The sequence below is a fragment of the Talpa europaea genome (genome assembly GCF_964194135.1).
Source record: "Talpa europaea genome assembly, chromosome: X".
Classification (NCBI taxonomy): Eukaryota; Metazoa; Chordata; class Mammalia; order Eulipotyphla; family Talpidae; genus Talpa; species Talpa europaea.
The window spans coordinates 59,043,037-59,066,277 of NC_140081.1; positions in this window are offsets into that span (position 1 = coordinate 59,043,037).

Below are 23,241 nucleotides of genomic sequence, written 5' to 3' on the forward strand. Positions count from 1 at the left end.
TCTGAGCAGCTTCATGCTGACATTTTACCTTCATGCCTATTTCTTCTTTTGAAACAACAGATGCCACATTAATCTATGACCGCCTGTATATTACCTGCTTTTGAATGCTAACTTAATACAAGTTTGCTACTTATCTCATGATTGCAGTGAAGATGGGGTGATGAAGCAAGAATGTATTCATGGCAAGGCAGTCTAAGACTATACAAAGACCCCGTGATTGCCTATTTCATAGCATACACAGGAAATAGCCTGTTAAGAGAACAGCAGATCTACTTTGTTTGCAGTTAAATTCCGCTCCTCATGTCACATTTCTACAAATGTTGAGTTACATCCAAATTCAGACTGTATCCTATGGGTTAATGGGTTGACAAGTGACTGTGTTTAAATGGTATTAAGGTAATGCATTTAAACATCAAAAGTTTACAACCCAAAATTGATCACCTTGGCCAATTTACACAAGAAGGATCAATATAATCAGCTCCCCCTCTTTAAATGTTAACAAATGCTTTAACACAACACTCCTGACCACGGGATGCAGATTAAAATTAGATACGGAATTAAGTTCCTTCTACACAGTAGAAGAGTCAATTTGAAAATCCTGATAATCAGCCAGAGCTGCCCACAAGGCTTGGCTTTATAGCATTTAACAAGGAAAAAAGCTTGCTTCCCCACAAACCTAATGATTTTTTTTTTATTCAGTAATAGGAAAGACAAGTACAATAATAAGGTTTGGGATTTTTCAGAAATCACCATTCAGTCCAGAGAAGGAAGAATTTCAAGCTTTGCCTGGAGGATCTCTCCCCCACCCTTAGGGAAATGCCTGTAAAGGGGAGCATAGTTTCCCACATGCTTCCCCACTCAAAGAAAGGGCAAGGCAAGCTATACCGGCCCTACCTACAAATATACCTTCCAAACACATAGAAATAAACGCACGCACACACCCATAGCAAAGATCATTATCATCCTCAGTAGCAGATCTCAGAGAGGCATGACCCAAGCTCAAGTGCAACTTCTGATCAAACCACACCACACACCTAAGAGTTTCCATACAAGGCCATTTTATTACTTGGAGGCAGAAAATACTTGTGGGATAATTGTAAGAACTATCCTCTTCTTCCGCTTATGAAACCTCAAACAGGAGGTAGTGCCTTCCTGATCCCTCATTCTCTCCCCATTCCAGTGATAATTTGTATTGTGATGTTGGACAGTTGATTACAAATTAACTCACGCTCATTAAATTCACATGTTAATGCATTCATTATCTTTTCTAGAAATATTTACATTTTAAGAAGTTCCAAAGCCGAAAACCAAAGAATCTTGAGGATTGCATTTCAGGTCAGTAATTCTCAAGTTTAGCCAGCTTAGCCACGGGAACTTGTTATAATTGCAGAATCCTTGGACCTATCAACAGAGGCTAATTGAATGTATTTTGGGTGTGTAGGATGAGCCCAGAAATGTACTTTTGAAACTTGTGCTCCCTTCCAGATAATTCCAGTGCAGGTGACCCACACACGACTTTGGGCTAGGTGATTGCCTATTTCTTTGATTAATTCTGAAAACCACTAGTTCTTTAAAAAATATTCTTGGGCCTCCTTGGTGGCGCAGCGGTTGAGCCCTGGGTTGCGGAGCTGCCCGCAACCTCTGCAGCGCTGGTTCGATCCCCGGCTGCTCCCCGGCCACCGGAGGAGGGTCCCACATGGCGCGCAGACCTCTCCTGCCGCCCGCTGCTCCCCTCAGCAGTGTGCTTCGGTCCTTCTGCCTGCTCTGTTCCCCGCTCTGGCTCTGGTGAATTCTCTCACCCTCCCGCACTTCTGACTGTACCCAGTGCTTGTATGTATAAATAAATAAATCTTTAAAAAAAAAAAATATTCTTAACAAGGACCCATTAGGATTTGCCAAAATAAGCTTTCTTTATTTAGAACCCATTCTGGTTAACCTGTTTGAAGTTCCTTTTTGGATATAATAAGGTTTGTTCTATTGGACAGGTGGAAATGGTCACAAGGACAGAGGGGCCCATAACACAACTACTGTCAGTCATAGAGAGTGAACGAGTAAAGTTACTGACCTACCTGCCTCTACATCTGCCTGGGCCATTCTGTTGGGGCAGGTAAGAAAGAGCAAAGCCTTAATGGGTCACGAGTGTTGGAAGGCAGATTGTTGCTGAGAACACTGATAGTGATGAATGACAATTACATTCTGGATTACAAAAAGGCAAAGATACAAAGAACTCAATGCTTCTGCAATCCTTGTTCTAAAACCTGCCTAAATTTGCCCTCCCTCACAAGATTTCTTATAGTTAGACTTTCTTTTTTTCAGCTTTTTCTTTCAACCACTACCACCCTTTACTGCACACATACTTAGTGCCAGAGATGCGAAGGTGTTTTGCATAGATACACATGAACATATCCCATCCAATCAGTCCATGCATTCAAATGAGATGAGAACCATTTTATCCCTTTCCCAAAATGGGAATGATGAGTAAAGAAATGCAAAGCAACTTAGCTGAATACACACCCCACTAAAATAGGAACTCTAGAAGAGCAGGGGTGTCTGTGTCTTTCACACGGTATTTTGGGACAGTAGGATGATTTTTGGAACATAATAGTCACCCAATAAATCTACATACCCGTAAGAAGTACCAGTGCTGTTGTGCCAGCAAGCACAGGGTAGGTTCACTATCGATTGGAGCAGAACGGTAGAGTCCCGGAGCCCTCGGTGGGTTTTTCAGGCTTTCATGCTGTAAGGGCAGGACAGGACACAGTGCAGGTTTTCTGATCCCATGCAGACCAGGTAAAGGAGGAGTCAGAGTCCTCAGTAGTTTTGCGGGTTTTTTATTGGGGTTCACCAGGCATATGGCAGGCAGGGGTGCTGGCTGGGGGGCTGGGAGGCTGGCAGGCCTCCCAGCCCCCAGCAAGTCTTCACTCTATCTGGGCTCTCTAGCGTTCGTTCTGCTGCTTCTCGGCTTCTCTTTCGGCTTCTGCTTCAGCTTCTACTGCTGCTTTCTCGGCTTCTGCTGCTGCTGCTGGCGTCCCCGTGATGCCGCCCTTAAAAGCCCAGGCTTAGCCCAGGTGAATCCCATCTACCTATGCCCACACCCTATTCCAGGTGCCCGCCATCAGGCATACATTCAGGACAAGGATCCATCATCTATCCTGATGGCGGAAGGGCAGAAAAGCCTGACATTTTCTTTTACGCTACACATGCTCTCTCAGGGAACCAGGCACTCCGGCACAAGAGGCAGGGAGGCTGGCATGCAGGGAGGCAGTTACGGGCCAGGCAGGGATGGGTGCTGGGAGACTGGCTGGCGACTGAGTCCGCCAGCCCCCCATGAATCTTTACGCCCTTTCTCTGGGCTCTCTCTGGTGTTCTCTCATGGTCCCGTTCCTTCTGTAGTCACGTCACTCATCCTCTCCTAGCCATCCTCTCGGCTCAGGTGTGCGCACTTGCACATGTGCGCACACACCCATACCCCAGGTGTCCACAATCAGGCATGCGTGACCCGCACCCACATGCCCAAGCGGCTTCTGTATTAACATAAACAAGGCCGCAGGTGATAGCCACAGAGGCTGGTGGTGTAAAAACCTGATAAATTCATTTACCCTACAAGTGCTTACCTGTATTTTTGTCGAAGGTCAATTACTTATGAAAATAAAACAAAATATGAACCCCCTCAAGTTAGGTTAGGCAGAAGGGGATTTAAGACATATAGGAAATCTCACAGGCCCTGAACGATAGCAAATATGGCCAAATCTCAGGGATACCAGAGTCAGAAAATCTGTTTTTGTCTTTCTTTGGGATCATGGGGTCTCTCAGACATGCCATGCATCTGCTCTCAGTTTCACGTCTGCACATAGAAGCCGTCACTGCAAAGTTTTCACAGCCCCTCTTCCCTCATTACATAAGCTTTCACATTAATTTGGCTTGTTCTAATATTAACTCTGACTTCAACTTCACAGAAACCAGGTAAAAGAGCTTCTCTTGTCAATTTCTTTGGCAATTGGACCTGGTTTCCTTCCTGGGTCCTATTAGCTGTGATAACAGGTGGAGCCACGTGAGCTACCCCTTCCACCTGGGTCAAATTCCCTAAGGACATACAGGAAAGGAGCATATGACTGACATCTCTGCATGACGCAGGGAGATAAAGTCCCAGAGTGGCATTAAGAGCTATGCTATTTGCCAAAGGCTCCTAGTTCGGAGATGGCACAGTTTTTCTGTAAAGGGCCAGATGGTAAATATTTTAGTCTTTGTGGTCCAGACAGTCTACTGGGCAACTATTTAACTTTGGGATTGTAGTGCAAAAAGGAGCCTTAGACAGTAAGTAAAAGAATGGGCGTGGCATTGTTCCAGCACAATATAAAATACAAACAAGCAGCAGGCTGACTTTGCCCTGAGGGCTGTAGTTTGCAGACCCCTTTCCCAGGATTAAGACCTCACCAGGAAATATGACACTTGTTTCCATTTGCATCAGCCTAGTTTCTGGTTCTCTAGACCAATGATGTAATCTTATTTTTACTGATTTTTTTTTGAAGCAATCAATGAATTGCTATGGCCTAGTTATTAAGATGCAGAACATCCTGTTAAACAGGGAATGTAACTGTTAAGTGCTTTTCTGCACTCTAAGGAGGGTGTTTTAAGGACTGAGATACACTTAATCTGAACAGCTTAAATGAGTGAGTGGTTGTACTAGGGTAGTATAATTGCCCAAGGTCAAAGGGTCATTTTCATAGAAACAATTTGTGTGCTTCTCTTCACTAACCACCGCCCACACCATCCCCCAATAAGCCCTCTACCAGCATCTTAACTTGGAAAGATTTAGAGGCTGCTGTGTTCCCTCTTTACAGGATACCTCTTTCCAAAGCTTTTTAATATAGTATGAGAAATAAAACAGGCTTCCAAAAAGGGATGGGAACTGTAACCAATGTGTGTCGCCATTGACTGCATGGATTGTTTGTCAAGTAGAAAGGCAGAGAGTTTTAAATGTAGTTTTATTTTAAAAAGTCAGTGTTTGTAGATGCAGCCCATGTGGCTGGGGCTAAGCTTGTAATAACTTCTCAAGTGCTGTGAAGAAGCCCCAATTTCTCTCTGAAAGTGGTTTTGTCATACTGTAATATAAAAGGATAAGGGAGTAATCTGACCGTGTGTGACTCAGTGGATGCTGTTGCCTGCAGTTTATTATATTTAGGTATTATATTTAGGTAATGCTTAACTGCACACTTGATAGACATTATTTTTATGTTGTGGCTCTTAGGCTGTTTTATGCTCCCTGGTCATTATGCTAAGAAATGAGGCTCTCCTACCTTTCAGAGTTAAAGTCCTCTGCTCTTACCTCTTGTCCTGATAAAAGGTTTCCATGGTAGAACTATAAAGCTAATCTCCCATTTTCTCTACAAAAAGAGAGAGTTTACTATGAACAGGCTTGGAACCCTAAAAATGGATGTATCTGCCAGTAAGGTAGCAAGGTACCAGTTAAATCAACACATTAATATGCAGAGCTATACTCAAAGTGTGGGGCAATTGTCCAGCCACTGGGGGAGAAGACAAGGCAATTAGGGTAGCTGTGGTCAGCATCAGTTCCTACTCATTTCTCTCTTCAAAGTCAAAATTAGAGGGTTGTGCCACCCTTTTCCACTTCCTTAGGCAGTTATCATGTTCTGCTGACTTCTCCCGCCATGTCATCTCCAGTCCCTTGGTAATGAGCCTTACTATGGTTAACTTATTCCAAGAAGAAAAAGATCATTAGGATATAGTAGAACTGATCTTTCCATGTCACAACCCAAACAATCACTGCAATCTGACTCTTGTAAATCAGACAGTACGGACAGATATTTTGAATACTGGAAGAGTAGCACCTTCAGTAAATTGACTTTACATTTCTTGTTCTTTATTTTTAATAATCTCAAACTTACACAGAAGTTGCAACTTCATTACCAATGACATTTCTGGCTTTGGACCACTGAAGAGTAAGTAAGTTGATGCCCCATGACATCTAATACAAATTTAGTGCAAATTTCCTATAAGGACATTCTCCTACCTAACCATAATACCATCACCCAAACCAGGCCATTCATTCCTACCATCGTATCCTCAAAACCCATTCAAGCTTAGCCATTTGCTCCCATAATGTCTTCCAGAGCAAAAGAATCCATGCAGAATTAGGTGTTGCATTTAGTTGTCATGACTCTTTACCTTCTTTGAGCCTGGAACATTTCCTTAGTCTGACTTTGACTTTTTTGACCTTGACACTTTCTAATATTACAGATTAGTTACTTTATAGTTTCTTCTTCAGTTTGGGTTGTGTGATGTTTCATCCTAATGAGGTCTAGGTTATGGACATTTTGCTATAATATCACAAAAGTGACTCAGTATTCTCACTACATCCTGTGTGAATGTGATTTCTATTTCTTCCATTATTGGTGTTGTTTATTTTGATAACTTGATTAAGTTAAAGTGTGCCAGAAGTATCTGCTGTAAGTTTAATCTCTTCAGCTTTAGCACATTTTGAATTTGTTAATTTTAAAACAATTTAGATTTATAGCAAGTACATAGTATAGTGAGTCTCGTATACCTACTATCCACTTTCTGATTATTTCAATGACTATATTAATATTTTATGAGAAGGCATACTGAAGCCATGTAGAAATCCATTCCTTATCAAACTTTTAATTTATCAGATTTTAAATTTTATAAAAGCATGGGTTCATTGAGGTGAAATTGATATAAATTTGATGATTTTAAAATGAACAATTCAGGGCCTCCCTGGTGGCGCAGCAGTTGAGTGCTGGGCTGCGAAGCTGCCTGCAGCCTCTGCAGTGCCAGTTCAATCCCCAGCTGCAGGTGAGGGTCCCACATGGCACGCAGACCTCTCCTGTCATGCCCGCTGCTCCCCTCAGCAGTGTATTTCATCAGTCTGCCTGTTCTGCTCCCTGCTCTGGCTCTGGTGAATTCTCTCACCCTCCCGTGCTTCTGACTGTACCCAGTGCTTGTATAAATAAATTTTTAAAAAAATAAATAAAATGAACAATTCAGTGTCATTTAGTACGTTGACAATGTTGCACAACCACCACCTCTATCCATTCCAAAACATTTCCATGATCCCAAGATAGAAAACCTGTACTGTTTTCAACAGTGTCTGAATTATTTTACATTCCCACCAGCAGTGTATGAGGGTGCAGTTCTTCCACATCCTCACCAATACTTTTTTTTTCTGTTGTTTTGATTCCAGCCTTCCTAGTGTGTGTGAAGCAATATCTCACTGAGTTTTGATTTTCATTTCCCTAGTGATTAATGACACTGTGCATTTTTTCATGCACAGTATTGCATGAAATATTGCAGTTGACTATTTGAATATCTTCTTTACAGAAATGCCTATTAAAGTCTTTTGTCCATTTTTAAATTGGTTTGTTTTTGTTGAGGTTGAGTTGAATTTTTTGCATATTCTGGATAATAGATCAGAAAGAAGAGGAAAGAAGAGTGTGAGAAGGGAGAGGGAAAAAGTTAGGGAAGGAAAGGAAGTAGAAAAGAGAGTGAGGGAGTGAGGGAGTGAGGGAGTGAGGGAGTGAGAGAGCGAGAGCGAGAGAGAGAGAGAGAGAGAGAGAGAGAGAGAGAGAGAGAGAACCTTCAAAACAGTGCTATTGATTTTACTCACTTTTGCACTCAAGGGATACATGCCCTGGGGTGAACATTTGGTCATCATAGCATCAGTATTTGCACAGTTTGATGCATGAGGGAATTGAGGCTTAAAGAGGCTAACTCAGGCCTGCCCCAGGTTACAGTGTCAATGTATATAGCAGAGCTGGGATTCTAACCTACCTGCCTGACACAGTAGCTATGCATTCTTGTGTCCATGGATGTGAAACTACTTCCTACCATGAGAACTGTTCATTCTGGCCTTAGATTGCCTTGACTGTTAAATGTTTTATCCTTTCACAGAATTGAAAATCTGTTTTTCTGAAATTACTCTAATCATTGGTCTTGGTTTCAACATTTGGGGATATATAAAACAATTCCAATTGCTTTTCCACATAGAGTCCTTAAAATATTTGTAGACAATATGTTCCATATCACAGATAGGGATGTCTTTGGGGATTCAACCCAACAGTAAGGGAAATGAAAGTAAAAATAAACAATTAGGACTACATCAATTGAAGAGCTTTTGCACAATGAAAGAAGGTATCAGCAGATTAAAAAGACAGTCTACTGAACAGAAGATGTTTGCACACCATACATCTAATAAATGGATAGTATTCAAAGTATATAAAGAACTCATGCAATTAAAAACAAAACCCAATTAAAAAATGGGCAGAAGATCTGAATAGATACTTCTCCAAGGAGGACATACAGATGACTGATAAACACATTAAAAACATGTTCATCATCACTTCTTATTAGGGAAATGCTAATCAAAACCACAATGAGATATCATCTCACACCTGTGATATGGCTTACATCAAAATTACTGTCGGGAATGTAAATTAGCACAGACATTTTGGAAAGTGGTAAGAACCTTCCTCAAAAAACTAAAAATAGAACTACCAAATGATCCAGCAATGCCTCTTCTGGGTATATATCTGAAGAATATGAAATCATCAACTTGAAGAATTATATGCACCATGGTGTTCATTACAACATTATTTACAGTAGCTAAGATATGGAAGCAACCTAAGTGCCCACTGAGAGATGGCTGGAAAAAGAAGATGTGGTATATATACACAATAAAATACTATTCAGCTATGAACAAAAATGAAATGCCTCCATTTACAGAAAAATGGAAGAAACTTGAATGGATAATACGAAATGAAATAAGTTAGAAAGATAAGTACAAATTTTGGATGACCTCAAATATATATATGCATAGTGGAAACGAAGTAGATGAACAGACCACACAAAATAAACAAGTGAACATTGATACTAAAGTGAGGTTATCAGAGGTGAAGCAGGTGGGAGTGGGAGCAGTGGTTGAGGGGGTATAATGGATGGTGGTAGGTGTTAATTTTTTCTTTTAGAAAAATATATGTAGATAGCTATCTTATCCTCCAAGTTTTCTGTTCTCTAGGCTAGATATTTCTAGCTCCTTGACCCATTTCTTTTGTGAATGATAAAATGCCTTTCCTCTAGCATATTATATATACTAATCTTCCAATGTAAGAAGAATTCATTTCATACTCCAACCATATTCTATTGCACCAGGGTGAAAGGAGAGTTAGACATTTGCTTTTGAGCTACAATAGCAAATATGGAATTCAATCTTCCTTTCACTGCAGATTTTTATTAGATCCTGAGATATGAGTGCTATGTTATCTTTTTCACTTAGGTCTTAATGTATATGATGCCAATTCATTGGTGTAGACACCATTTTCCTTTTGAGGAAGGTCCAGGAATTTTTTGCGAAAGATTACCACTTACTGTCTATCACTGGGAATGTATTTATTACAAATAGAGTATACCATTTCAAAATTATTTGGAACTCATATATCTGATAAAGGCCTAATATCCAGATCTTGTGTGAGGAACTCGTACAACTTAACAACACAAAAAAAAATTCACTAAAAATAGACAAAGGACTTAAATATGCATTTCTCCAAAGAAGATATGTAAGTGACCTATAAATACATGAAAAGATACTCAACAGCATTAACCTAGTCATTAGGGAAGATCAAACCAAAATTACAATGAAATACAATTCATACCTGCTAGGATGACTAGAATAAAAAAGTCAAAAGTGTTGTTGATAATGTGGACAAATTTGTACCCTCACATTGCGGGTGGGTATGTAAAGTGATTCAAACACTGTGGAAAATAGTTTGGTGGTTGTTTAAAATGTTTAATAACCGAGGTATATATCCAAGTTTTCTGATAAAGGTGTATACTCAAAAGAATTAAAAACAGGTATTAAGGCAAATACTTATATGCAAACGTTCATAGCAGCACTGTTATCAATAGTCAAAATGTGGAAACAGCCTAAATGTCCATCAAAAGATGAATGGTATTCATGATAAAAGCCCTTGAAATTCTTGGGATACAAGGAACATACCTCAACATCATAAAGGCCATATATGACAAGCCAACAGCCAGTATCATTCTCAATGGTGAAAAGCTGAAAGCATTTCCATTAAGGTCTGGAACAAGACAAGGATGTCCACTCTCACCACTGCTTTTTAATATAATCCTGGAAGTCCTAGCCAGAGCAATAAGACAATAGAAAGACATACAAGGAATCCAAATAGAAAAAGAAGAAGTCAAACTATCACTATTTGCAGATGATATGATAATATACATAGAGAACCCCAAAAACTCCACAGAAAAACTAATTCAACTCATCAATCAGTTCAGTAAAGTGGCAGGATACAAAATCAACATGCAAAAGTCAGTAGCCTTCCTATACACAAACAATAAATCTGAAGAAGAAGAAATCAAAAAAACCATCCCTTTTATTATCGAAACAAAAAAATCAAATATTTGGGAATAAATCTAACAAAAGAGGTAAAGGACCTATACAAAGAAAACTATAAAACACTGTTAAAAGAAATAGAAGAAGACACAAAGAAATGGAAAGACATCCCCTGCTCATGTATTGGAAGAATAAACATTATTAAAATAGCTATCCTACCAAAAGCAATATACAGATTCAATGCTAATCCAATAAAAATTTCAATGTCATTCTTCAAAGAAATAGAACAATTATTGATGAAATTCAATCAGAATCACCAAAAATCCTGAAGAACCAAAGCTCTCCGAAAAAAAAGAAGGGAATGGAGGCATCACACTCCCAGACTTCAAACTCTACTACAAAGCCATAATCATCAAAACTGCATGGTATTGGAACAAGAACAGACACCAATGGAATTGAATAGAAACAGACCAATGGAATCGAATAGAAAATCCAGAAATAAACCCACAGATTTATGGTCAACTAATCTTTGACAAAGGAGCAAAGAATATGCATTGGAACAAAGAAAGTCTGTTCAAACAGCTGGGAAAACTGGGTTGCTACATGCAAAAGAATGAAGCGTGACCACTACCTCACACCATACACAAAAATCAACTCAAAATGGATTAAAGAACTAGACATAAGACCTGAAACCATAAAATACATAGAAGGAAATACAGGTGAAACACTACATGATATGCACATCAAATACATCTTTACAGAAACATCACCCAAAGCAGTGATAGTGAAGGCAAAGATCAACAGCTGGGACTACATTAAATTAAAGAGCTTCTGCACAGCAAAAGAGACAATAACCAAAACAAAGAGAAACCCCACTGACTGGGAGAACATTTTTGCACACAACATTAATGATAAAGGGCTGATCACAAAAATCTACAAACAGCTGATGAGACTCAGCAAAAACAAAGAAAATAATCCAGTCAAAAAATGGTCAGAAGAGCTAAAAATAAATTTCTCTGAAGAAGAAATGCAAATGGCCAACAGGCATAAGAAAAAATGTTCAATATCACTTGTAATCAGGGAATTGCAAATCAAAACTACAATGGCATACCATCTTACACCAGTGAGAATGGCACATATTAAAAAAACTAGCAACAACAAATGTTGGCGAGGTGGTGGAGAAAAAGGAACTCTCCTGCACTGCTGGTGGGAGTGCAAACTGGTCCAACCACTATGGAGAGCTGTGTGGAGATTTCTGGACCTACTAAACATAGAGCTTCCATAAGATCCAGCAAGTCTACTCCTAGGTCTTTACCCAAAGGACACAGAAACATCAATTCCAAAGAGCACCTGCACCCCTATGTTTATAGCAGCACTATTTACAATAGCTAAGCTTTGGAAACAACCCAAATGCCCGAAAAATAGATGACTGGATCAAGAAGATGTGGTACATATACACCATGGAATATTACTCAGCATTCAAAAAAGATAAACACATGCAATTTGCAGCAACATGGATGGAGCTGGAAGGGATCATGATCAGCGAAATAAGCCAGAAAGAAAAAGAAAAATACCGGATGGTCTCACTCATAGCAGGAATCTAGAAAACTTAAAATAAGGGACCAGGAAAAAGAATAACTATAAGAAAGAAAATATCAAAATCAACAAACAACTATGAATGAGAGACAATCTATGGGGGTGGGGGGCGGGGAAAGGAGGGCTTGGGGTCAAAATAAGGAGGTTATAATTGTATGGGAAATATAAAAATAAAATTTAAATAAAAGAGATGAATGGGTATGAAGACATGCCATACATTGGGGGAAAAAAAAAGAAATACTGATACATGCTACCACATGAATGAACTTTGAAAACATCATGCTAAGTGAAAGAAGCCAGACTCAAAAAAACACATTATATGATTCTATTTATATGAAACATCCAGAAGAGGTAAATCCATCGAATCAGATTAGTAGATTAGTCTTTTATGGATTGAGGATGGGGAGGGATTAGGAATTCCTTTTAGAGTGAGGAAAATATTTTGGACTAAATAGAAGTGATAGCAGCATAACATTGCAAATGAACTAGGTGAAAATTTTACACTTTAAAATGGTCAAGTTTATGTTACGTTAGCTTTTCAATAAGCACCATTACCTGGTGCTCTTTGGCAGGTGAGAGGATAGTGGGGGGGGGGGTACACACAGTGTCTTCCCCTATTTATATCATTCAAGGCAAAATTCTTTCAAAAGATGTTCTAAAGAAATGAATGAAGCTGAAACTGAAAAGAAATCATATTAGCTTAGCAAGGTGGTAACTGCATTATCTGAGCCAGGACATGTGTTTAATAGCCAAACTGTTCTTAAAATTATGCTAATTAATGACAATTATGATGAAATAGTGAAAAAAATCAGACTTTGTGGATAAATATATTTATCACTTAAATATATAATTGTTAAATCAGGGCATTTCTCTATTACTTACTATTTTGGACGGAACCAATCCTTATTTTCTGGAAGAAATCAATTTTAACTAGAACCATTCCATTTTAAATTTCCATGCAATGCAGGACTAACTTAGTATTCATTAAATATTTGCTATACATATTCACTTGTATTATGTTTTCTTCTTGGATTCAGTAGTTTATCAGAGAGTTGTGAAAAAGGATCATCAAAAAGACAAAGACTCGAACTGTCTCCAAAAGAGCCAAGTTTTACTTTTGCTCCACATTCATTGAGTGAATTTCACATATCTTTCATTGTTAATGAACCAAATTCCCCAAGGACTTTGACTCCTCCCTGAGGGAAAGTTAAACACTTAGAGAAGCTGCATCAACTCACAGACCACAAGGGTGCCATTCGGCAAATTACAGCTTCCGTGTTCTGGGAGTCCAGGGAAAATTAATATCGTTTCCCAGACTCTCAATTTTTTTTCTCATATGTAGTTGGGCAAGTCAATTAAAATACTGAGTAAAACTTACATGTACTGTTCGGATATGCTGAGTCAAACAGCTAAAACTAGATTGCTGTCCTAGAAATTAGTGTGTGGAATAATTTTCTCTGAGTGCTATGGTTAGGATCAGTAACTGCATTTTAATTTTTAAGGTATCAGGAAGAAACATTCTTTTTCTTGCTAGAGTTGAAAGGTTGCAAAGTCACCATTTTGTCCACAAATGCCATTGTGGATGTTTCTTCAGACCTTCATTTTCCTCTAGTTATATTTAGAAACATTACATGGGATCCTAGGAAGAGGGATGACAGTGAACTACATGGGCAATTTGCTGTTTGAGTCAATCACTTTGTAAGGGGCATGTGAGTATCAGAAGAACTTACAGTAACTATTAAGTCAGTCAATTAGCAGGATAAGCCATTATCTCTAAATTGATTTTTCTCTTCTTCCTTTTCCTTTCCTTCAATTGTATATAATCATAATTTTTGTGATTATACATCACTGCAGACTGACGATCATTGAGTAACAATTTCACCACCAAATCTATCACATAGCTTATTATCACCACATTTCACATATGGGTGCAAAGCATACAGAAAGCACTAAATAAAATTGTGTTGCTCTAAAGAAGGCCCGGATTTATTTATCTTAAAGAAAGGATAGAAATATTTTTTAAGAAAAAAAAGTATAGCTAAAAATAATGCATTTTGCTATCTCCTTTGCTATGTGGTTTGGTTCCCCAATGTTTTTGTCTGTTTCCTTGTTTGCTGATAGCCCTTATATTACTGTAGAATGCCACCAAGAAAATAGGAAATGATGAAAGCCAACTTAAAAAAAGTGCCTGGGAGGGCCTCCTGGGTGGCACAAAGGGTTAAGAACAGCACTATGAAGCAATCCTCAGCCTCTGCAGCACGAGTTCCATCCCCAGCCGGCCAAGGAGCAACCCACATGGCAACCCACATGACCTCTCCTGACTCTCCCGCTGATCCCCTCAGCAGTGTACTTCGGCCAGTCTGCCTGTTCTGTTCCCCGCTTTGTCTCTGGTGAATCCTCTCACCCCCCACATCTCTGGCCTGTACCCCAGTTCTTCTATGCACAAATAAATCTTTAAAAAAAAAAGTGCCTGGGAGCAAACGTTACAAGTATCAATATTAGTAAGGACAGATTTGCTATTGTGCTCCTACCTAAAATCTATTAATTATACTTTCCCATCTTGCTATCCTGTTGGAGAACTGCCTGAAGAGAATTCCTCTGGAGGTCTGCTATTCATATCATAATTGCCCTAGTGCAGATTTTGAGGTCATTCTTGCTATTCTTGTTACTGTTGCTATGTAACAAATCACTCCAAAATGTAGAGACTGAACGCAACAGCAATCATGTTATCATGGTTTCTGTGGATCAAGAAGTAAAAATGGATTTATCTGGGAGGTTCTAGGAGACTCCTATGCAATTGTAGGAGGACGATGGTTTGTCTGGATGGTGATGACCTGGAACATTGAGGCCTGGCTGGGCATCTCTTTCTCCACTCAATTTCAGTGCCTCTCCAGGTTGAGAACTAACAGGCTAATTTGGGCTTCCTCATAGTGTGGTAGCCTTGGGGCTGATGAACTGCTTACAGTGTGTCTGAGAATTTTAACAGTGATTATTCCAGCAAACAAGGCAGAAACTGTTATCACCTTTTTAGACATATCTTCAGAAATCCCTCTGCATTGTTTCTACCTCATTACTAACTGCAAGCTAGTCACAATATGAATCAGGTATAAAGAGAGGAGAACCAGACTGCACAACATCATGGGAGAGTGGCAACTTTCTTTTTTTATTATTTATTTATGCATACAAGAACTGGGGTGTAGGCCAGAGGTGCAGGGGGTGAGAGGATTTACCAGAGACAGAATGGGGAGCAGAACAGGCAGATCTACTGAAATACACTCCTGAGGGGAGCAGCAGGCGAGACAGGAGAGCTCTGCTCCGCCATGTGGGTTGCTCCCTGGCAGGGGATCAAACTCATGCTTGCAGAAACTGTGGATAGCTTCACAGTGCTGTTCTTAACCCCTTGTGCCACCAGGGAGGCTCTCTTCATGTATTTTGAAAAACAATATGAGCAAGCTGGGCATTAGTTTTTCTTTAAAACTCTACTAAAATTCAATTATAAAAACCATTTGTCCCTGGGCTTTTTAGGGGGGGGAGGGAATATTTTTTTAATGATTATTTTAATTTCCATGATTGTGATCTACTTGTTCAGTCCCCTCTTCCTTAAATTTTTGGAAAATTTTGAGCTTAGGTATTAGTTTCTCTTTAAAGGTTTGGTAGAACTCACTAAGAAAACCATATGGTCTTGGGCTTTTTTTTTTTTTTTGAGACTTTTTTGATTACTGTTTCAATTTCCCTTTTTATAATTGGTTTGTTTAGGTTTTCTATTTCTTATAGATTCAGTCTTATAAGGTTGTTTGAATCTAAGAATTTTCCCATTTATTTTATGTTTTCCAGTTTTTTGGCATATAGACTTTCATAGTACTTTCTAATTATCCTCTATTCATGAAGTGCCTGTTGTGTTTTTTATTTCTGCACTTAATTTTTAGAATTTTCTTTTATTGGTGAGTCTACTAGAGCTTGTCTATTTTGTTAATCCTTTCAAAGAATCAACTGTTTGTTTCATTGTTCTTTGAACTGACTTTCTGACTTGTATTTCTTTTATTTGCACTCCAATTATTATTTCCTTCTTTCTACTGGCTTCTGACTTGATTTTTCTTTTTCTAGTTCCCTAAGTTATAATGTTATGTTATTTATTTGAGCTCTTTCTTGTTTCTTGATGTAGACCTTTGTTGCTACATACTTCCCCCTTAGTGTTGCTTTTGCTGCATATGTTCTGGTAGGTCATGTCTTCATTTTATTTTTCTCCATATTTGTATAAAATTTCTTCTTAGATTTCCTTATTAGCCCAATAGTCATTTAGTAGTGTGTTGTTTAATATTCACATATTAGAGGTTTTTTTTTTTTATAGTTTTCACTTATGGTTGATTTCCAGTTCCATTTTTATTTTTTAAGATTAATTTATTTTCTTACATTATTGTTAATTTTTGGACAGTATTTGATTTCTCCCCTTAGGTGTAGTCCCCATAGTTCTCCCACCACCACAGCACCCATGTTATAGCTCCACAGTCCCTTGTGTTCTTCCCTCACCTGTTTTGACTCCTCTCCCTCTCCCTCTCTTGCTGTATGCCTCAGATGATCAGCTTGCATCCTTTGTCTTTTTCCTGACCTTTTCTTCAGTTTCTCTATATTCTGCACATCAGTGAAACCATACAATATTTATCTTTTTCCTTCTGACTTATTTTGCTTAGCATAATCCTTTCCAGCTCCACCCTGTTGCTGCAAATGCCATGAGTTCATTTTTCTTTTTGATCGCTGAGTAGTATTCAATTGTGTATTTAGACCACATCTTCTTGCCCCAACTATCTGTTTGGGGGCATTTACATCGTTTTCATATCTAAGCTATTGTAAACAGTGCTGGAATATACTTAGAAGTGCAGGTTTCCTTTTGAATTATTGTTTCTGTATACTTTGGGATGATTCCTAGGAATGGGATCACTGGATCATATGGTAGATCCATATTTAGTTTTATGAAGAAACTCCACGCAGCTTTTCATAGTGGCTGGGCCAGTTTACATTCCCACCAGCAGTGCTGTGATCAGAGAAGACACTTGATGTAATTTCAAATTTCATGAACTTATTGACAATCATTTTGTGACCCAATATATGGTCTATCCTGGAGAATGTCCCATGTGCAATTGAGAAGAATGTGTACTCAGCTTTTGGGGGATATAATGCCTTAAATATGTCCAGTAGGCTCATTTGTTGTATTTTCTCATTTTAAGGCTACTGTTTCCTTGTAGATCTTCTGTCTCATGGATCTGTGCCTTGACATTGATATAAGTAGGATAATGAAGGCCCCACCACTATAATGTTTCAGCCAATGTCTTTTTTTTTTTAAGATTTATTTATTCATTTATACAAGCACTGTGTACAGTCAGAGGTGCGGGAGGGTGAGAGAATTCACCAGAGCCAGAGCAGAGAGCAGAACAGGCAGAGAGACGAAGTACACTGCTGAGGGGAGCAGCGGGCAGCAGGAGAGGTCTGCGCGCCATGTGGGACCCTCAACCGGCAGCCAGGGATTGAATTGGCGCTGCAGAGGCTGCGGGCAGCTTTGCAGCACAGCGCTCAACTGCTGCACCACAGGGGAGGCCCAAGTTGGGTATTGTTTTCTAATGCAACCAGCCACACTGTGACTTTTGATTGTTCAGTCCATTTAGATTGTTCAGTCCATTTAGAATGATTATTAATATATGGGGATTTTTTAATTCCATCTTGCCTTCAGTTGTCCGGTTCTATTTATTTTCTTATTTTTTTTTCATGGATTTCATTTGCTTTTATTTAGATAGAAGCACTCCTTTCAAAATTTCTTATAGGTTAGGTCTAGTGTTTGCAAACTACTTCAGCTTTTGACTAGGAATCTATCTGGAATCCAGGAGTCTTAGAGGATATAGTATTATTGGCTAGCAGTTTTTATCTTTGAGTATTTTTTGTACATTTTTTCAATTCTCTCCTTGGGTAGAGTTTCTGCTGTGAAGTCTGATGTTAGCCTGATGGGAGTATCTTTATGTTACTGCTTTTCCCCCAGCCACCTTCCATGTTCTTTTCTATCTACCTCCTGTTCCATAGAGTGTGAATCTCCTTGGTATCAACCCTATTGAAGTCTGAAACATTCTCTACTGTATAAGAGATAATCAATTCCAAACTTATCTGCAGGGCTCTCTCTCTAAACAGTGTCCCTCAGACTCACTGCTTTAGCGCCTCAATCAGTAGGGACCAGGCCTTGTCAATTGCCTCTAAGGAGGCCTGTTTTATCTATGACCCTTGATAAGGCTTGCTTCTTTGCCTGCCAGGGCCTACCAGTTCTGGGTTGCTTCCAGGTCATACCCTAGAGCCACCAGGGACTAATCACAGCAAGGATGCTTCTATAGATGTATTTAATAAGATTTTATACTACTAGATATATCACTTATGAATTGTTTGTTTGGAAACAATACCAACTTAATGTAGCTTAAAAGGAGAACAGTGAGGGTTTGTAATGCAGATGAATGGGTACTACAGAGAACCAATGAATGAAAATATAACTGGCCCTCAAGAAGAAACTAAGACAAGAATTCAGCTGTCATCTGAGATGTCTTTATTGTTCTCTGCAGTCTAGGTTTGGCTGCTTTTATCTGCGTCATAAAAACATGGCAGCCTCACTAGTTAGGATTACAAGGTCTAGTCCAGCCACCCAGAAAGAAACTAGTATTCTTGGCATCTATATATCCAAATTAATTCAGTCACTCTTCGTTCAACAAGAATGAAGTCCCCTGGCTCGGGACTGAGATCACGGTGTCTAACTGTGCCACCAGTTTCTGCTGTAATCATGTAGATCAAAGTCAGGTTAATCCTTTGAAAATGTGTGCTGGGAAATTAATCCAACAAATATCTACTAAACAAAGACTGAGGAAAGTACTGTGCATAGGTAGAGTAAGAAACTGACTACCTTTAAAGACGTTATTGCGATGTATATCTTGTAGTGTTTTACCTATATTTTCTTCTATATATTTTATAGTTTCAGGTCTTATGTCCAGTTCTTTTATACATTTTGAGTTGATTTTTGTGCACGGTGAAAGGTAGTGGTCTGGTTTCATCTTTTTGCATGTGGTAGTCCAGTTTTCCCAGCACCATTTATTGAACAAACACTCCATGTTCCATTGCATATTCTTTGCTCCTTTGTCAAAGATCAGTAGTCCATATAAGTGTGGTTTTATTTCTGGGCTCTCTATTTGGTTCCATTGGTTTGTGTGTCTGTTTTTGTTCCAGCACCAAACGGTTTTAATTATTATGGCCTTGTAGTATAGCTTGAAGTTTGGAAGTGTGATACCTCCTTTCTCCTTTGTTTTTGTTTTTTTTTTTAAAGATTAATTAATTAATTAATTTGTTTGTTTGTTTGTTTATACAAGCACTGGGTACAGTCAGAAGCGTGGGAGGGTGAGAGAATTCACCAGAGCCAGAGAAAGGAGCAGAGCAGGCAGAAGGACCGAAGTACACTGCTGAGGGGAGCAGCGGGCGGCAGGAGAGGTCTGTGCGCCATGTGGGACCCTCCTCCCATGGCCGGGGAGCAGCCAGGGATCGAACCGGCACTGCAGAAACTGCGGGCAGTTTCGCAACCCAGCGCTCAACCGCTGCGCCACGGGGGAGGCCCTTCTCCTTTGTTTTTTATCAGTAGGGCTTTGACTAGATGACTGGATCAAGAAGATGTGGCATATATATACAATGGAATATTATTCAGCAATCGAAAAAGATAAACTCATGCCATTTGCAACAATGTGGATGGAACTAGAAAGAATTATGCTCAGTGAAATAAGCCAGAAGAAAAAAGAAAAAGTATTGGATGGTGTCACTTATAGCAGGAATATATGGGAACCAAATAAGACATCAGTGTAAAAGAATAATAACAATACACAACAGAACAAAGAAAAATGGATAATTATAAATTGGAGACCTAGTGCAGGGGAGGAGGAGGGAGAGGGATCAGAGGGAGGGAGGGAGGAGCACAGGGGACTGAGGTGATGGTGCACGGGTGCCTTGGGGAAGGAAACTCTATGGGGATTACACCTGAGGGGGTGGGAGGAAGCAAATATTGTTTAAAAATGAACAATGATGTAAAAAAAAAAGTATAAAAAAAGAAAAAGAAAAAGAAACTGACTACCTGATGTTATTTGAAAGGTAGTAAAAACCTCTCTCAGGTCCAGCAATATATTAGAATGTTACTCTCTTCCTTGGCTACTATAGTCATTTTGGTTGATAAAGAGAAGTTAATCAAACATTTTTTTTTTTTTTAGCAAATGTTTGATCCTCACATTAACTGGTCAGTATATTTTGTCAGACCATGACAGGAATAGTGTATTCAAGTATTTTGACATATATTTGTAATATATCACAAGCAAACTGGTAGATTAAAAAATTCTAACATTTGAAAGAATTATTTAAAAAGTAAAATAAAGTTAGTGCAGGTTGAAGGATAGCCCTATAATATCACCACTTCTTTGCAGTTGAATGTGCTTTCTTGAGTGGGCAAGAATTGCAAATTGTACATTAGCAATTGCAGAAATCCTGGTATGTTATGGAAGTCCTGTCATGTATGCAAATATAATCAGACACATATTGTAGTGGAGAGAAGTTTGGAAGCTGCTGCATTAAGAACCCTGAGGAGCTTGAGAGAAGACACAGAGCAGATCAATTTCAATTTGATTGTGGGACTTAGGGAAATGTGGCATAAGAAGCCCTGGGCAGGCTCCGGGGATGTGTAGGTAAGAAGAAGCTATATTCTGGACCGGGAGGAGAGAACCAGAACAAGTCCCTGGAGAGAAAAGGCTGTTCAAGGAGATCTGAGGTATTGAGAAAAGGTAGAAGAAGACAAGGTATGGAAGAGAAGTTTCACATCTCAAAATTTTGTCCAGAATAAGCCCTGTTTGTGCAACCTCATTATCATATACTTAAGATTCTTTCATTAGGACAAACTTTAAATAATGAGATTCCACCTGTCTCATTAATAAGTTAATCAAAGGATTCACGAGCCATATATATAAACCCACATGCTCATCTACAACACTTGGCAATCTGCATAGTACTTAAAAAAAAAAGATTCAAGGCCAAATTATTTCAAAGTAACTACCAAGAAAATAAATGTATCAGCAAATGGCAGAAAAGGACTACAATAGTCTATTTCTATTAGGAGGTGGACTAATAGGTGCCTACAGAGGGACTATATGTATGTGGATAAGTATGTGTGATAATTTTTTGTCCTTCATGTTTCTAGTTTTTCAGTGTTGACCTTCATGGGAATATTCACACTGTTAAAATAAAAAAAAAAAAAAATATCTTGCAGATTCTCAAATTAAGTATGCTGCCACCAGGTGGTGGTAGTATGATACAACCATACAGTCCAAGCAGTAAGGCACAGATTATAAATATGTGTTTTAGAGAAAAGGGAAAAGATTAGCATACTCTATTCAATATATATATATATATATATATATATATATATATATAAAACAAAATGCTGTACTGAAACCTAGAAGGAGAGGATTTGCTTACAGGTTTTAAGATTTTCCTTTATGTCTATGTACAATTTGCTATCAGTTTTACTAATCTTTAATTTTAAGATATCATTGTGAATTATAGCTTGTAGTTAAAATACCATTCTTCAGATTTGGACTCAACATCGGGTGTTTATACTGGACGTCAAAATAAACAAGATACTTATTTCTCTGGAAGACCTACTCTTTGTTTTTTTGTAGGCAGATAATTCACCTTGCTTGGCTTGTCTGAAATAAGTTCCTATGACTCTTCAGCTTGTTTTCTACAAACCTGCCCAAAGAATAAGAAGAGAACACCTTGTTAGTTTGGAACATGTCTTCTCCACAATGTAATTTGCTACATTTTCTCAATAGCATTTACAAACATTTTCTCTCTCTCTTTCTCTCTCCCTTTCTCTAGCTCTCTTTGGTAAGAAAAAAAGGGCATCTTTTAAGATGCCTTTAAAGAGCAAGTATGAATTTTAGTTATAATTAATAAGGTAATGTTAGCACGCAGACTGAGGGGCACCCCAGGCCCCCCAAACCTGCATGCTCTAAATGGGTTCTGCCATCTGTCACCTAGAGACAAAACAGTGTATTAAGACGGTCAATAGGAAAGAACTTTAATACAATTAATGTGCAATAGAGAGAAGAGAAAGAATATAGTTAAATTAGTTTCCCAATGGAACACCCAAAGTTGCCCATCCTTTGTGGATAAATGCCCACCAAACAGAGTTGACCCAAAGTGGGGCCACTGAAGCTTGAAGGCTTGTCACAAGTCTTGGAATGGGGCAGTAGGGGCCAGGCAAATCTGGAAGCAAAGAGCAAAATTAAAATATAAGATAAAGGCTGCCACTGTCAGCCTCCCCATGTGTCTCTCACCCACATCTCTCCGAAGTGTCTCCTTCCAAGTCCCCCAAGTCCTTGATGCAAGTCCAAGGCCTTGATGCAAGGCCAAAAAGCTAATGTGGTTTCTCTTCACATGTCTCTTTGCTCCCCAACCATCCTCCAATCCTTTCCCCTGTCCTTTCTAGCTCCCCTTCTCAGAGCAGACCCACCTTTCCTCAGGTGGGGTAGGAAACCTGAAACCTCCCTTTTCTATGGAGACTACACAGTCACAGTAGTACTTCCATCTCTCTAATAAACTATTTAACTACTTTCAGTAAAACTATACCAAAAAATCCCTGATTTACTTAGCATATTGCTTTTAGCTATTTAATTGAGATAATGGTCAAGAAGATAATGTTGCTAAAACTGAATTTTTTTAAAGATATATTTATTCATTTACACAAGAACAGGGTATAGGCCAGATGCACGGGAGGGTGAGAAGATTAACCAGAGACAGAGCGGGGAACAGAACAGGCAGACTGAGGAAATACACTGCTGAGAGGAGCAGCGGGTGCGACAGGAGAGGTCTGCCGTGCCATGTGGGACCCTCGCTGGCCAGCCGGCCCGGATCAAACAGGTGCTGCAGAGGCTGCAGACAGCTTCACAGTGCAGTGCTCAACCACCACCAGGGGAGGCCCTAAAACTGAATTTTTAAAAGGCCAGTATTTGACTTATAAAAGAGTATTCAGCATTAAAAAAGAGATTTGGTAGAAGACAAATATTTTGATTAAATCACATTACATACAAGTCTTATAGTTGGAATATTTGAGACTAACATCATCATCACCATCATCCACCATTCAGTTATTTATTCAGCAGCCAGTACCTACCAGCTTCTTTGCTAGGGGTTGCCTACTTTCATTATAA